Raw genomic sequence first — 17,307 nt, 5'->3', positions numbered from 1 at the left:
AATTGACAAGACAGCAGTTCCCGCTGGAGGAAATTTGATGGTCTCCAGTGGGAGGTAGGCTTATGTGTCCGGTCCTGTCTGTGGGGTGTGAGATGTTGGCCCACACTTCCAGGAATCCGTCCTGAGGCCCCCTCACTGTGTGTCCAGGCGGATCTCTACAAAGACTGTTTGTCGCTTCTCAAAGCCAAAAACTGGAAATGACCAAATTCAGGGGAACTGTGAAAAATGATGTCACATCCATGCCCAGCTGAGCCTCTGATGGAAAGACTGAGGTCCGTCTGTGCCCCCTGGGAAACGGTCACAGAAAGCCTGATCCCGCTGTGCTCTCAGTGGTAAGGCTGTCATGTGATCTGCTCTCTGGCCAATGGAAGCACAGATGAATTGTCCCACCTGGGCCTGAGAGCAGCCCTCAGTGGGATTTCCTCTGCGGAGTAGCCTGGGGTGGGGACCGGCAGAGAGAGGTTATATTGTTCCTTTTATATTGTTTCAATTTTAAAAATCAAGAGCATTGCTTTCATATGTAAAGAAAAAGAACGCTCATGAAATGTTTAATAGGAATGTTAATGTATGCAAATGAAGTTATATGCATATTGCACCCGGAGCTGGGGGAAGTAAATGACTGATCCTGGGAAATTCTGTGTCTGCACAGCAGCTCTAAAATCTTTTACCTCAGAAGCAGTCTTAACAGCTTTATTCGGTTTTATTTCTTGAGTGTCAGGTTGTTAGAATTCTCCTGGCATGAATTTTACCCAGTTTTTTACCATTTCAGAGGACGACATGACGTTAAGCTTGTCTATTTATAAGGGAGCATTCTAAACTAAAGCAGAAAATAAGCCTCTTGAGAGGAAATTATTCAGGAGGGCCCAGTGGGCATCATAAATGGAAACTGAGGACACATCACCTCAGATTTATTCAAGAAAGAGCAGTATAGTTTCCAATTCAAGATTCGAGGGGGAAAATGATTTTCTCGCGCTGGTTCTTTGCAGAAAATAAATAGGACAAAGGCTCTTATTAGACAATTTTGGGAAGTCAGCGCCTTTCCTTTCCTTGGAGGGCCTGGTGGCCCCTGCAGGTCCAGGATGGGGGCTCAGGACTGAAAACACTCTGAAAAGGTGAAAGCAACAACAGCCAGCAGAAATCAGCATCTTTGCCCAGACAGTCTGGGCCGGGAGCCACCTGGGGTTAGTCCCACCCAGACGGGAAGAAGTGTGTGTGTGTGTGTGTTTCTCGGGGGAAGGTGGTCAGCCAGTTCAGTAGTTTGGATGCAGGACGGGGCAGAGGGAGTGGCTGTGACATGCATAGGACAGAGGCCTCCGCTGAGATGGCCCCTTGGATTGTCCAGTTGAGGAAACTGGCTGGGTTTTCACATCCCTTGTACAGAGGCCACTGGATGTGGGCTGCCCCCGGAAGGAGGTGACCTTGGCCCAGGAGTGTCCTTTGGGCTGAGGCGTGGCCCCAAGGGTCTCAGCTGTGGCACCTCTGCCCGGAAGGGAGTCTGGGCCATTGGCCTGTATCTACCACCCACCACCCAGGTCTTGACTCCTTTGGAAGCACCTACTTGACCCTTGTGCTTCAGAAAATCTGCCAGCAGCTCTCTGTCCATATTTCAGGCAAAGCTTAGTTAACTTGTTAAATCTTCCTCAAAAGTTTGACTCAACCTCCATTCAGTGGAAGAGGCTGCTGGAAATGTGTCAAGAAATTGTAAGATTATAAGTCTTACTGAGACAGGTTAGTTAACATGTTAGGTAGACAGGAAGGTCGCTGGTAAAATAAATAAAAGACAGGCACATCCTGAAACTCCAGGTTCTGAAATGGCTCATTCACTCCAGGACAAAAAGAACAGAACCTTGAGGTTAATAAGTTATCTCGTAAATCCCTTTTGGCCGGACAATGGGAGCAGTCTGATAGATAGAAACGGGTTATTTTGCTAATCCCTTTAGGGTGGGCAAACAGGACAAACCTGATAGCCGAATTCCATTAAAAGACCCAGCTCCCTTCTCCAAGCAGAGAAGGGAAGATACAAAAGTAAGAGCTTTTGCCTCAGTCACGGGGTCCCATTCGGGAACCCCCTCCCGCTCGAGAGCTGCAATTCTTTACTTTTAATAAACTATCCTCTTTTACAACTCTGCGCCTCTCCTTGTTCCGTGCTTCCCTTCTTCGGTTTCACGAGATACGATCCCGGCACTCAGAAATTTCCTACATCATTACATATCAAAATCTGAACTAGAATTTTAACCATCCGAATTAAAATGATGCAAATGTGAGCAGGAAACAAATTCCAGCAAAATTGTCCTGAGGAAGGGTCCACGCCCTCAGGGAGGGGATGTGGGTTCGCGCTCCAGTGAGAGAGTTGGAAATGTCCCTGAATCCATAGAAATTATTGTTTCAGTTTTCCTTTGGCAGAAAGAAGCAGGGTATCCACTGTACATTCTCATTCTCTGGGCTTGGGAACGGCAATTAGAGAATTTTATATTTGTGTGTAGAACTCGACTTAGGAGGTCTAAAAATTAAGTTCATGAACTTGTTGCAATGATGTTGCTAACCTTTTGTGATATCAGAGGGATTATTCATTATGAATTTGTACCAACTGGACGAACAATTAACCACGTTTACTATTTGGAAGACCTGAAAGGCTGTGTAAAAAAACATTTTTGGGACCGGCCCGATGGCTCAGGTGGTTGGAGCACCATGCTCTTAACACCAAGGTCATGGGTTCAATTCCCATATGGGCCAGTGAGCTGCGCCCTCTACAGCTAAGATTGTGAACAATGGCTCCAGAGTTGGGCTGCAGTGGGCTACCGGGTGCTGCTGCCTGGAGGGCGGCGGAGTACAAGGCTCATAACACCAGCATGGGCCAGGGAGCTGTGTCCTACACAACTAGACTGAGAAACAACGGCTTGAACCAGAGGGGCAGGGGAAGGAGGAAGAAGGGGGGTAAAAGTTTTCGTCTGAAAACAACCTGAACTTTTCACCAACAATTCTTGGCTCTTGCATCACGACAATGTACCAGCTCACACGGCACTGTCTGTGAGGGAGTTTTTAGCCAGTAAACAAATAACTGTATTGGAACACCCTCCCTACTCACCTGATCTGGCCCCCAATGACTTCTTTCTTTACCCAAAGATAAAATAAATACTGAAAGGAAGACATTTTGATGACATTCAGGACATCAAGGGTAATAAGATGACAGCTCTGACGGCCATTCTAGAAAAAGAGTTCCAAAATTGCTTTGAAGGGTGGACTAGGTGCTGGTGTCGGTGCATAGCTTCCCCAGGGGAGTACTCGGAAGGTGACCGTAGTGATATTCAGCAATGAGGTGTGGAGCCCTTTTTCTAGGGTGAGTTTGTGAACTTAATTGTCAGACCTCATATACCTGAATCACTTATTCCTTTCTGACACATGGGCTAGTGAGAACGACCCTCAAAGCTTGACAAAGGTTTATGGTTTGTTTGTACAGCAGTGAGTTGGTGCCTTAGAAAGAAGTAGGAGTGTGTGGAGAGCTGTGCCCTCCCCTCTGCTAAAAGGACCACCCGAGACCTGAAGGAGTTGAAAGATGACCACTGGGAACAGAGAAAGCCATGCCCCAAAGCCGCTCCATTCCAGAAGGCACCGTCTAATTTCAAACTAAAACAACCTTCAGAAATGTCACCACAGCACTCTGTGTTCTGTTTTGGGAATATTTCCCTCAGGTACACGACTGGGAGAAACGCTACCCTCCTTTTCTCTCAAGGTCATGACCTTGTGGACATAAGAGACGAGAGTGCTGCTCTGGTCCCTGGAGATCAGCTGGGCCCGCGGGGAGGGGGGAAGGGGGTGGTGTGTGGGCTCGTATGTGGGTGTCACCCAGGCTTCATCTTGGGGTGGCCTTTGCCATACCTGCTGACCCACAGGGCTCATCTTCCTTGATAGTGGGTGCAGTAGGGGGGAGACCTGCCCTCCCAAGGAAGGTCAAGGGCCACACAGACTGGCCAGAGCTGAGCATGAGGAAGGCTCTGGGTAAGTGCAGAGCCAGGGGCAGGAGGGTTTTCTCCTCCCTTCAATCAGACACAACTTTGCTTTGGAGTCTAGGTGTTACTGTCGTTAGTTCTCAGTGGACAGTGTTTGACTCCCTGAGTGGCACAAGCATTGTCATGCTCCAGACCCAGGGGGGCGTCCATGCACCTGATCCATCTTAACACCTAGGGGGGAGGGAAGGATGAGGTCAGCTGCCCCTGCCCTTTCAGGCCCCTGTGTAGGTGGCGGGACATGAAGGTGAAACACTTGGAGGTGACCTCCCTGCCCAGCCAGCACCTTCTGCTCTGTTTATGTAGCAGGATGAGCCCTACTGTGAAAACCAGCTGCACAAATCTATCGCCCCTACGTTCTGAAACCAGGGTCTCTGGTCACAATGAAACAGGGTTTGTTAGTGCAATCCTACTACTGAAAGGCAAAAGGAGGTTGACCAGTAGACATGTAAAACCTGGCCGTAATTCTTACCGTGGAAGCCAGAGACAAAGACACTTTGACCTGGGCCACACAGCACCACTGAGGCGTTTACACGAGTGACTAGCCGAATGACCAGCTGTTGGGCCACATCGACGGCATGGGCAGAGTGACCTTGCCTCTCAGTCTGTGAGGCCCGCTGACCTCCAGGCTTCGAGTGCTCTGCGCTTGGTCGAGCCTGGACGCTTGCACACACACAGTGAGACTTTGCGTCTGCAGTTTTGCTGGGCATCAGACGTGGACTTTGAGGGAAATGAAGGCAGCTGGTCAGGCCCCATTGTGTCCCAAGCCACTATTAGTTCTGCAGCCTCTGTCACCAAGGGTAAAAAGGGACAGGAGTGCCCTGCAAACTCTCTGGTTGAGAAGCCACTCCTGCTCTGAAAGCCTGGACAGACTGTGCTGGTCCAAAGGGACCGCAGTCACACAGTGTCACACAGCGTCACTGTGACAACTGAGAAGCTCTTCTGTGCACGGCCCCTGCTCTGAAAGCCACCCCGGACCCCTGGCTCACTGGAGAAGCGACTCCATCTAGTACCTCAAAGGAGAAACCCAAGATATTTAAAGGTGACACCAGAAAGAGAGAGTAATTTTTCCATCCGCTTTCTGCTCTGTGAATCTTCCCTAATGTCTCTGGCTAAACTGGAAAAGAACAAAGCTGTGTGTGGAGAGAAAGAGGCCTCCATGAGTTGCTAGAACTTCCTAAGACACCCAAAGCTGCTCTTGATGTCTTGGCTGCAGAGAATGTCATGTCATGTGTCATCTGAAGACCCAGCCTCAGGCCTCTAGGGTTGAGGAAGACAAGGAACCACGGACAGAACATTTTTGATTGAAAAAGAAGAGCCGGACACTTTCCTGAAGAATCCAGAGCTGGCTGAGAAACTGGGTGGGGGAGAGGTCACTTCCTGAGAAGAAAGGTCTCAGCACAGACCTGGTCCCTCGGCTGAAGGTACTAACCAGGAGACAGAGGGGCTCTTGGGACAGGTTGTCGGCAGAGAGCGTCGCTCAGATCGTCCTGCCCCAAATCTAGCACTCTTATTCTTTGTTGGTAAAACTGGTAAAACTTTAGTGCATATATTAATCTCTGTCCTGACAGTACTGCCCGGTTTTCTTACGCAGTGGTGTCGAAACTTCATTGAAGACCTCAGATGGATAGAGTAACACGGAACCTGAGACCTGTCCTGGGGGACAAATTAAAGAGTAAAACTTGTCGAGGTCCCCACATGCCAGAGATGGACAGGCAGGTGAAGAGGAAGGATTAGCATTTTTCCTGCCTTTCTCATGTGCTCTGTGCCAAATAGGATACAAGGGAGCCTTTTTTATGGAAGCATTCCAAGTAACAAATGAAGAAGGAATGCTAGAACTAGAATATCACCGCTGTGCCACTCCTGCAGCAGTTGGCTCCTAAAAAAGGGAAAATCAGACCTGTGTGCCCCCCGATGGAGGTCATGGCAGCCTGGGGACAGCCTAAGGGACGCGGCCTGAGTGATGGGGTCCGTGGCCCTGCTGCCACCCTGCGGGAAACCCACTAGACTATGGTACAGAAAAGGAAGGGTGGAGAAGGCCCTGGTTCTGTGTCACCAGTGTTACCCGCCCCTCCCCTTGCCAGGGACACTAGGAGATCTTCTCAGATCTTCCCCAGGTGCACCGGGGGGGGGGGGGTTCCTGCAGGTAAAGCCCCTGAGAGCGTGGCCCCCAGACTGTAGCCCCCAGCAGTTGCTCAGAGTCCCCACGTCGTCGGTGTTCCTGCCTGTTGGGCTGCAGTGGCTTCCGCGGCGGGAGAGCCCGTCTTGTCTTCAATTGTCTGAATTCCTGTCTCTCCAGGTGTTGGTGGCCGTTTGGCCTGCAACCTCCCTTCTCCAATGGGCCCAGGGAGAGTCGCTGGTTTTGCTTCTGAAGCTTTTTCTTGTTCTGAGGATGGGTGACGGCCTCCCAGCTGTCATCTACACGACGGAGCTGAGGCCTCTAGTATCCCCTCTGAGACTCCCGCCATGCACTTTTCCAACTGGGTCTCTACATTTTTAATGATTTCTCTCCTATTTCCCATCTGTTTACCATTTCTTTTCTTCCGTTTCCCACTTCCCTTGGGCTTCTTTGCTCCTCCTCACCAGTTTTTTTTTTTATTGGAGAATATTGGGGAACAGTGTGTTTCTCCAGGGCCCATCTGCTCCTAGTCGTTGTCCTTCCTAGTTGTGGAGGGCGCAGCTCAGCTCCAAGTCCAGTCGCCATTTTCAATCTTAGTTGCAGGGGGCACAGCCCACCATCTCATGTGGGAATTGAACCATCAATCTTGTTGTTGAGAGCTTGCCCTCTAACCATCCGGCCGCCCCTCACTAGCTTTTTAAGAAGTAGTGGATTTCTGAGCCCAGGTGGGTCACTTCTCCCCACCCCCAGACTGCTGCCTAGAGGAATTGGGACGCGAAGGCAGCCGGCCGTGTTCACGCCCACCGAGTTGAAGTGTGCGGCTTACCCGTGAGTTTAAGGAGCGTCTTTGCTGCTGCGAAGGGCGGCTCTGATCAACTGGAAGGTCCTCCTCTCACAGGGAGGGTCTTAGCTACCACTTCAGACTAAACCGGTCCTGACGCAAGTCTGTGCACGCAGTCCCAATGACCTTGACATTCAGAATCATGCTCATCACCCACAAGATCGTGACTTACTTTTATATCAAGTTTACTAAGTAGGGAAGTAATTGGGTTTCCTCTAAACGCAGTAAAAGTAAAGAAGAAAAAGTAAAGAAGAAAAAGTCGAGGATTAAAGGGGTGAGATTCCCTTACTTGGGAAAATCTCTCCCGCTCGGCCTGGTGCTGGGATGGGACGACCAGGATTGCCAGCAGGCAGGTCTCTGCCCATCCCAGCCCAGCCTGTCCCATCACAGCCTGTCCCATCCCAGCCTGTCCCAACCCAGCCTGTCCCATCGCAGCCTGTCCCATCACAGCCTGTCCCAGCCCAGCCTGTCCCATCGCAGCCTGTCTCATCACAGCCTGTCCCATCCCAGCCTGTCCCAACCCAGCCTGTCCCATCGCAGCCTGTCCCATCACAGCCTGTCCCAGCCCAGCCTGTCCCATCGCAGCCTGTCCCATCCCAGCCTGTCCCAGCCCAGCCTGTCCCATCGCAGCCTGTCCCATCCCAGCCTGTCCCAACCCAGCCTGTCCCATCGCAGCCTGTCCCATCACAGCCTGTCCCAGCCCAGCCTGTCCCAGCCCAGACTGTCCCAACCCAGCCTGTCCCATCGCAGCCTGTCCCATCACAGCCTGTCCCATCCCAGCCTGTCCCAGCCCAGCCTGTCCCATCCCAGCCTGTCCCATCCCAGCCTGTCCCAACCCAGCCTGTCCCATCGCAGCCTGTCCCATCACAGCCTGTCCCAGCCCAGACTGTCCCAACCCAGCCTGTCCCATCGCAGCCTGTCCCATCACAGCCTGTCCCAGCCCAGCCTGTCCCATTGCAGCCTGTTGTAGCTTTGCTCCCCCAGGCAGCAGCTGCCCTCAGCCACGCAGCAGTGTTGACCTTTACCTGACCAGGTGACTCCTTCGACTCCTTTGGCACATTTGTCCCGTCTTCGCTTCCGCTGTAGAGGTGGCAGTCTTACTACAAAGTTGTTAAGTCATAACCAGTCTGTACTCTGGGCTCAGGCTGTTTCTTTAACAACACTCCCCCAAACTGACTTCAAGGCTGGGTGGATGAATAGGAGTTTTTGGAGGAGATGCCCAGCAGGGGTCAGCTGGGGTGGAATCAAAGCCAGTTGCTGTGTGCAGGGCCCAGGAAGAGGCTTTCGGGCTCAGGGGGGATGTCCTCATCTCCACCCAGGAGACCCCCAGGGTGAGCATGGGGGAACCAGAGCAGCAACCGTCAGGTGTAGGAAAATGGAGAGAGAAGAGTAGAGTGTGTTGTCAGGGGCCGGGGGCCGGGAGGTGGGGGTGAGGGAGGGGATGGCTAACGGGTGTGGGTGTCTCTTTGGGGTGATGAAAACAGTCTACAATTGACTGTGGGGATGGTTGCACTTGTGGTAAATGTACTAAAAGTCATTGAACTGCACACGTTAAATATGTGAGTTTGATGGTGTTTGAATGATCTCACAAAAAAGCTGTTAGAAAATGAACAAATAAGCCAAGCCCCAGGCTGGTGCGATGGGTGTAGCCAGTCACCTGTATGCACTTACCCTGGGCCTCAGGGCTGAGCAAGATCACCACAGGCCTTTCCCGGCATTTGGTGAAATACTTGCTGAGAAGGAGTCGGGCGGGCGGGAGAAGCAGACAGGGAGTCCTGGAAGTGTGGCCCCTCCCTGCGGACCAGACCCTGTTTACATGGGTGGAGGCTGTGTCCCCACAAGGCGGAGCTGCGCACTCAAGAAAACCAGCCCTGGGTGATTTCATCAAGCCTGGTGTGGGGACAGAGCCAGGAGTGCAGTTTCCAGGCTCTCGCCCTCATGTGGAAAGGTGCTGGCTCAGGTAGTAAATGGCCATCAACTGTGATCAGATGGCCATCAGCTGTGGCTAGTTGGCCGTCAGCTGTAACCAGTGAGCCATTGGCCACTAATATAACTGCCATGGCTCCGCTAGCAGCAAATGGGGGCTAGCAAGAAGACGGTGGCTGGCAAGCGCGGACTGAAGTTCAGACAGCGGGTTGCAGGTAGTGTGGCCCCTGCTTCCTGTGTATCCACCCCAGCCGCCAGCGAGAATATAGTGGTGTGACTCCCCCATCTATGGCTCCGTGGGTGTCCCTTTTGGCCTCACCATGTCCTGCGTTCCTATGTGGGGAGCGGGATGTAAGGCCTGCGGGAGATAATGAGGCTAAGAGAGTCAGGCGGGTTGAGAAAGGTGAGTGCTTTATTCTGCGCCCCTGGGCGAGGTTCCCCGGTCTGCAGACGGGGCCGGTGAAGTCGCGCCCACGGCAGAGCGAGGGAGGTGTATATGGGATTTTTGGGGAGGGGTTGGCTGATGAGGTGGCAGATGAGCAGGCCCCCCAGCGCAGATCGGGCTCGAGCAAGCAGCTGCATCCGGAGTTGCTTATGGCACCTGGGTCTGCTGCCTCTTGGGGAAACTCCAGGGGGCCCAGTTTCTGTCATGCGAGGAGGGGTCTGACTTGGCAGAGGGGTCTGACTTGGCTCCTGGCCGCTTTGACCATGCCCGTAGCTGACCTAACACGGGACAGGAGACCCTGCCTGACTCCCTGCGTGACACCTGTGTTCAACGCGACACCCACAACCTGTCTGAGGAGACCCTACTGTCCTGAATTCCCTGGTGTGGGGACAGAGCCCCAGAGAGCAGTTTCCAGGCTCTTGGTCTCAGGTGGAAAGGTGCTGGCTTGGCTAGTAGATGGCTGTCAGCTGTGACTAGTTAGCCATTAGCCACAGATATAACTGCCGTGGCTGAGCTAGCAAGTGAGGTTGGTTGGCAGAGAAGTAGACGGTAGGTTGCACATCGTGTGGCTCCTGCTTCCTGTGTCTCCAGCCCAGCCGCCAGCGAGACTGTAGTGTATGAACCTCCCATCCATGGCTCTGTTGGGGTTCCTTTTTGGCCTCACCATATCCTGCATTCTTGTGCGGGGAGCGGGACCAGAGACCCTGAATGACGCCCGGGATTGCTTTCCATTTTTGCAAAAATTAAATCCAGCTGGACAGCCATGCCCCTTGGAGATACGTCACAGGTCCAGAGGGCAGTGAGATCTGAAGGGTCATTCTCACCTGGCGCAGTCCTGGGAGTCACGCCCTGGAGCAGCACCTGGCCTGCTCCCCAGGGGACGAGGCGATGTAACCTGAAGTTTGTTAAAGAATTTATCTTGCTTTCCCTGATTTATAAGTGACATAGGTTTAATGTGGAAAATTCGGAAGATAAAAAATCGATAAAAAGGCTGTTTAAAAGCACCCACAGTGGCCAATCATTTCTAATCTATTTGTATTTTCTGGAGGCCTTAACCAGTGAATTTGTACCCTGGAAGCAGGGAGAAAACGGCCCAGGGCAGGGTTGTGGGGACACAGTGTGAGGACGCCCCAGGGCTGGCCCGGGTTCCCCACCAGCCAGTCCTGGGTTCAGATCCTAGCGTGTGGCTGCGGGGCCAGTGGGAAGCTAGCTTCCTTACAGACACGTGAGGCGCAGTCCCAATTGACAAGCCTGTGACCTAAGGTGCATTGTGAACCTTCAGTCAATGACAAGTTCGTGCTCTGCTTTTTCAACTCCAAATGGCTCTCCCCACCCTCAGGACACGATGCAGGTGAGCCTGCGACTCCTTTTCAATGATGACTGTCCCGTCTTCTCCTGTGAACCTAACTGGGCTGGGGGACGTACCCCAGTGTGTGGCTCCCTCCTCTTCCTGCAGCCCCCACATTTGTCACTACTGTTTTCACCAGCAGAGCAACCAGCATTCCTGAGCTGGCTGCCTGGGACCCTCACCGGCCCTCTGAGCTTCTTCCTGTCTTTTCTGCTCTGGGCTCCTCTGGCCCAGGCTCACTTCCTGCCCTCTCCTGCGTTTTCAATCTGCAGTTCTTACCCATCTCCTAGTTTTCCTGAAAATGGAGTTTCAAAACCTTTCCTGTAGTTTTATGTGATCTCTCGGTGGGCGGTGCAAACAGCCTTGTCCGTAGCAGGAGGCCCAGAATCATGCTTTTCAAGTAAATATTTAAGGTTTTTTTTTTTTTTTTTATAGAAAAAAGACAACAACCTCCCTTGGGAGAGTCTGTTCAGGTTTATTTTTTCAGCTAAAGACAACAATCATTTTTCCTGAACGACATTTTTGGAGTCATCTTGGTTTTAGGAATGTCTAGTATAACGTTTTAGCTTTAGAAAAAGTGCATACGAGCAAGGTGTTTCTAAGTTCAAAGAATTTAAACAAACCTTTCTGGTAGAATAAACAAAAAGGACAAATTTCACTAAATTTTATCTTAAAAAAAAGAAATGGGCGCGTCTCTTTCTCATTTCCTGCTGCGAGGTATTTGGCTTATTTGTGTAAAAGCCTTGAGGGAAAACTCGAAATTTTCCTTCCTGTGCTTCACGGAAGAGTAAGGTGACAAAAGTGCAGAGGGTAGCGTGTCTGTCAGAGGAATCTGGGCCCCTGGCTCTGGACATGAGATGATTCCACCTGGGGGGGGGGGGGAGCGGAGGCGCCAGGCGCCAGCTCCTTGGGGAGGAGCAGAGCTGGAAAAGAGCAGCCACACTTCAGAAGGACACACAGAATGAGGGATCAAACCGGGCGGTGTGTTCAGAAAGAGCCTCCGGCTCCAGTCGGAGCCCCAGGGCCCTCTCTCTCTAAGGCGGTTGTGCGCCTGGCATCTTGCGAGACTCACTCTGATAGGAACTGCCTTGCTGTTTATAGTCAAGATGAAAGGCCGGCTTCGAAGTCTCCCTCACAGAAAACGCCTTCCAGCCCGTTCTGTGAGAGAGGCTGTAGGAAATGTGTCAGGAGTGATGAGGCTTAGTGAAAAGTGGAAACCTGGGGGGCGGCCGGATGGCTCAGTTGGTTAGAGCACAGGACTGCAGGTTCAATTCCCACATGGGCCAACGAGCTGCGCCTTCTGCTACTAGAATGAGACGAGGAGCTGCCACTGAGCTCCCAGGCCGATGACTCAGCTGGTTGGTGCACGAGCTCCCAACCACAGGTTGCCGGTTCAACTCCTGCAAGGGATGGTGGGGTGCGCCCCCTGAAACAAAGATTGAAAATGGCGAATGGGCTTGTTGCTGAGCTGCGCCCTCCACAACTAGACTGAAGGACAACGACTTGGAACTGATGGGCCCTGGAAATACACACTGTTCCCCAATACAGTCCTGTTCCCCTTCCCCAATAAAATCTTAAAAAAAGAAAAAGTGGAAACCTGGAGGGGCCTCTCGTGATTGCGCACAGAGGGCGTGGACGCGACGTCTGTGGAAACGCAGAAAGTGTTCACGGAGCACTGGGGCTTTTCCCACCAGGAATGGGCAAATGATTTGCAAAGACCTGCCCCATGGCATGGACAAGGGAACGTTCGTTTCTCCAGCCAGTCTCAAAAATGGTCCAAAAATCTAAAAAAGCATTCCCTGTACATCAGTGGTTCTCGGTGGAGGTGACCCAGCCTCCCAGAGGCCACGTGGCCATGTCTGGAGGCATTATTCGTGGTAACAACTGGGGAAGTGGGACAGCTGCTGAGACCTAGCAGGTGGAGGCCGGGTGCTGCTGCAGGTCCCGTGGCACCTGAATGGCCCCAGGGGAGGAATGATTAGTGCAGGGCCAGCAGTGTCGTGCTGGGCAAACCCCGCTATACGTGGGGACAGGCACGTGGGAATCTGGATTGTGCCAGAAAATCACATGGGAGGCTTCCCAGTTTTGTGTAAAACCGTGTCTGTCATAAGGGGACGAGCTCCCGGCTGAGCTGCCGCCTTTTCAGCCCCTGGAGCTCCAGCGTGCCTCACTGTTGCTCTGTGGTGATCAGTCTGGTGTGGGCGACAAGAGAATTAATTGGCTTATGTGTTCCAATGCAACGGTCAGTTTCCTTGGTGGAGGCTTGCATCCCACGCTCAGTAAACGGGGCTGGATGGCTCCTGCTCCCCTTCTGCAGAGACGCTCGCTCTGGCCTCTGGGTGCCAGGATTCCTCCATGGAAGAGGTTGAAGCAGGGAGGAGAGTGTCCATCAGGGGGCAGTCACGCCCTGTCTCCGATTGGTGCCAAGGGCGGCTCATTGTTGCTCAAATAGTAGAAAAAGTCATCCCAACACCCTCAGCTCACCGTGGGGAGCCACGGCCAGCTCATGCTCCCTGGAAGCTGAGCATGGAAACGTCCTCTTTTCCTGGTCATTCCTGGCACTTCTTTAAAGAAGTGCCATAGCAGTATTTTTAGTCTCCTCCATCCCTGGTGAGGGAAGGAGGTCTCTCGCGCCCTCTGCTCTGCACAGCTGACCGCCAGGTGCTGTAAAGGCTGTGTTTCCTCTGCTTCGCCCAGCTGAGAGGGCTTAAAGGGGTGGTCCAGCATAGCTGGCACTCGTGTCCCCATGGGTGTCCTACTGGCCACTCTCTGCCTCCTGCGTGGTCCCCTTCCCAGAACAGCACCTCTTGGAGCCCTGCGGGATGAGGGTCTCCGTTCTGTCCCCTGGTGATCAGAGGCAGATCTCAGACTGCTCTCTGATCCCCAGGCAGCCCATTTAATTCTGGTGCAAAGCCAGGCCCCCTGGAGAGGCGCCTACCCACTGGCTTCTCCCGGGGGTGGGCAGGTTCTGGGGGACTGGCTGTCACCCAGGTCTTGGCGGTGGGTAAGTCTGTCCTCAGTTGCTCAGTGCCACGCTCTGCCAGGATGGAACATGCCCACTGCTCCCTGCAGCGTTGGGCACTGGCAGGTTCTGCCTGGAGAGGGCTGAGGGCCCTGGGGCCCTGGGTGTCAGATGCACGTGGGTCGTGGGTCACTCTGCACTGAAAGGGCTTGCGTCAACAGAACCTTATCTCACTGGGGGAGGATAGATTTGAACAGCCACTGTGGGAAAATGTGGGTTCTCTTGTAAAGTGGAAGTTTGATACCCAAGGCCTGGGAAGCTCTTCAAGAAATGCACCTTGGGGCGGCCGGTTAGCTCAGGTGCTTAGAGCGCAGTGCTCTTAACAAGGTTGCTGGTTTGATCCCCACATGGGCCACTGTGAGCTGTGCCCTCCACAACTAGATTGAAACAACTACAGGGCACCTTGGTTTTCGAACGTAATCTGTTCCAGAAGACCGTTTGAGTTCTGAAGCGCTTGAAAACAACCGACAGGCCTCAGGACCTTGTACTTAGCAGAAGCCGCGTGACATGTTCGACTTCCGAGGTGTGTTTGAAAACTGAAGCATTTACGTCTGGGTTTATGGCATTTGTAAACCGAAATGTTCGTCAACGGAGACGTTTGAAAACCGAAGTAATACTGTACTTGACTTGGAGCTGATGGATCCTGGAAAAACATACTTAAATAAAAGTTAAAAAAAAGTGCACCGAGTGCACAATTTGTGCAAAAGCGGACACACTGGAGCACAGCGGGAGGCCGGGCCAGCTTTGTCCCAGCAGCACACGACCACAGTAGGGGAACCGAGGCACACCAGTGACCGAGGGAGCTCACGCACAAAGCATCAAACTAAGCAAGAGATGACTTGGACGTACGTTCGTGTGTGATAAAACTGTTTACAAAACCCGAGGAAGCAAATGCATGTACAGGGCAGGCTAGTGTTTGCGTCTGGGATGGTAGGGGTGGGGGGGAGAGGGGGGGATGGAGGGAGCACGGAAGGTAACACTTTCATTCTGGGGTTTGGGGCTAAAGGTATTCATTGTATTATTAGTACACATAAATGCATGGACAAATCCATCAGTCCAATGAAAGAAGCCATGTGTGACCTGTGATGAGTGTGTCACGGTTGCAGGAGTGTGTGTCCTCTGCTCTGAGCCCGAGTCCAGGTGACAGATGGACACAAGGTCCACCCCACCCCAACCTACTACCTGGTTAGAATTAGCCCTTCAGAACAATGTAATACAGAGGAAGTTCCCTGCCCCCCGCTGACCACTTATTATGCGTTTCTTTTCTCAGAATCCAGCTCATGTCCAGGGCTGAGGACCTGGGCGCAGCAAGAAGGGCGGGCTCAAGGACACTCAGTGACCTGGGGACTGCTGGCTGGATCCTGGCCTTCTCCCTGAAGGTTCTCCTTATAGGCAGCACCAGGGACAAGACAGGAATGGCTTCATGGTGAAGAAGCTTTGGGTGAAGAGTGGGAAATTGTTTTCATGGGATTTCTGAGGTCTGTTCAGTTTAAGAGGGGAAACCAGGACCTCTGGGGAGCACTTGCTTGTCACGATTTAATTGCCTATACTTTTCCTTCCAGTGCCAGCTGGAGGGATGACTGCCATTTCTGGTTGTTCTGGAAAGTGCATTTGTGGAGCGCCTGGTTCTGCCCGCGGTGGACACGGGTGTGCGTGCGCCATTAGTGTACTGACCTCCTGTCCCCAAAGGGCTGCAGAGAACTCAACTCTTGGGGTGGGGGGTTAGGACGGTGTGGGTGTGGGGAGGGGGGCTGCGGAGAGGGGTTGAGAGTGTCACAGAGTAGTGCAGGGCCCAGATGGCACCCACTTGGACTCGCTCTGATACACATTTTGGCAGAATTTTCCAAGTATCCGCTCAGAACACCCATTCTAGGGGGTGCTCACAGGCAGGGCATGGGAAAAGGAACTCCAGCCAGATAAATTTGGGAAGTGCTGTTTCGGATGGAGTTCCCCATGCTTCCGGCCATCCCTACATTCCTGCACATTGGGAGTGGCTGTAGAAAGTTTCTCAGATTTGTTTGACTTTCGGGCATTTCCTGGGAAGACGCCTGAAGGAACGTGCTGTGGAAATGTCACCTGTGGTGGTCCCTGCCCTCCCTCCATCTCTAGAGGACGGTCCATCGTGATGGGACCCCACACCCTGAAGGGTTGATGAGCTGGCCCTCCCTGGGGGACGGGGAAAGAGAAGGGGTAGGCATGCTGGCTTGGCCCAGGGGACCAGGGCAGGCGGCCCACCCTAAATAATGGTTCTCAGAGGGTCCTAGCGCTCTTCCCGCCTGGCTCCCTTCTCCTGTACTGTTTCCTTGGCCACCGCCCTCTTCCACCAGGTTTAGTTATCAGGAATCAGAGTGCCTCTCTCAGTGCCTGGGGTGGGTGACGTTACCTGATTTTCAGAGGGGGACACGCAGGCCCAGATAAGTGAAGTCTGTCCAAGATCACATGGAGAGTCACCTGTGGAAGGGGATCGGTTCCATCTGACTCTGAAATCCCCGCTCTCCCCATCTGCCCCCAGGAAGCTGTTGACGACGCAAGTCCAATCCCCAGAGGGGCCGAGGAAGCCAGGGCCCTGCTGATCCTGTCTGTGCCACCTCCAGTGTGAGAGGACATGGCCCCAGGCTGCCTGTGTGCTGAGTGCTGGGGTCTGGGCCCAGAGCCTGCACAGCCAGCCTGGCACTCGGCCAAGCGCAGACTCGGTCGATTGCTCCCCTTGACTAGTCAGCAAAATTGTGCACCGAGTCGGGGAGCTCTCTGGACGGCCATGTGCAGCGCTGGACTTGGCTTCTCGGACAGGAAGCTGGGCTCAGGGCAGCCGTGTCATCTGCATGAGTCCTGCCAAAGGCCGGGGGCCTGTGCACTTCTGGGTTAGCCTCTGGCACCCGTTCAGCAGCCCCTGGGAGGACATGTGGCCCAGCAGCCTCTTGGGCAGTGGCTTCAGAGGTGGCAGGACTCACGGGCAGGAGTGACCATGGCTGAGACTGAGACCAGGGCAGTCAGGGCCCCTTTCAGGGGATGGTGACATTTCCTTACTGTATTAGTCAGGGGTATCCAGGGGAAGAGAACCAGTAGGGTGTGCATGTATAGGAAGAGAGTGCTGTGAGGACTCGGCTCCCGGGGTCTTGGAAGCTGACAAGTTCCAAGGTCTGCAGTGGGCAGGCTCAGGAGGCAGCATGAGTGTCCATTTAGTTTGTCCGAGCAAAGGAAAAGGCCGATGCACCAGGTGGAGGGTGTCAGGCGGGAGGGGATTCCCTCTCACTTTTGGGTCCAGTCAGGTCTTCGACCGATTAGACGAGGCCCACCACACTGGGGAGGGCCCGCTGCTCTGCTCAGTCACAGATCCAAATGTTCGTCTCATCCAGAAACACACTTGCAGGCACACCAGAATGATGGTTGACCAAATGTCAGGTTGACACATAAAAGTGAGCATTACACTATTGATTGTGTGTCCTTCATCGAAGTCTCGGGCCAGAACCAGGCAGTAAGTGGCCTCAGTAAATCGTGAGAGAAAAGTGAGCTGCACGCTGCAAGCACGTGCCCTGGGCCGTGTGGCTGCTGTCCTCTGTGCCCAGCCTGGTGGTCATGCGGTGCAAAGCACGGGGTCTGCA

Source organism: Rhinolophus hipposideros (genome assembly GCF_964194185.1).
Source record: "Rhinolophus hipposideros genome assembly, chromosome: 11".
In the NCBI taxonomy this organism is placed as follows: Eukaryota; Metazoa; Chordata; class Mammalia; order Chiroptera; family Rhinolophidae; genus Rhinolophus; species Rhinolophus hipposideros.
This window is presented reverse-complemented; position numbering follows the sequence as displayed.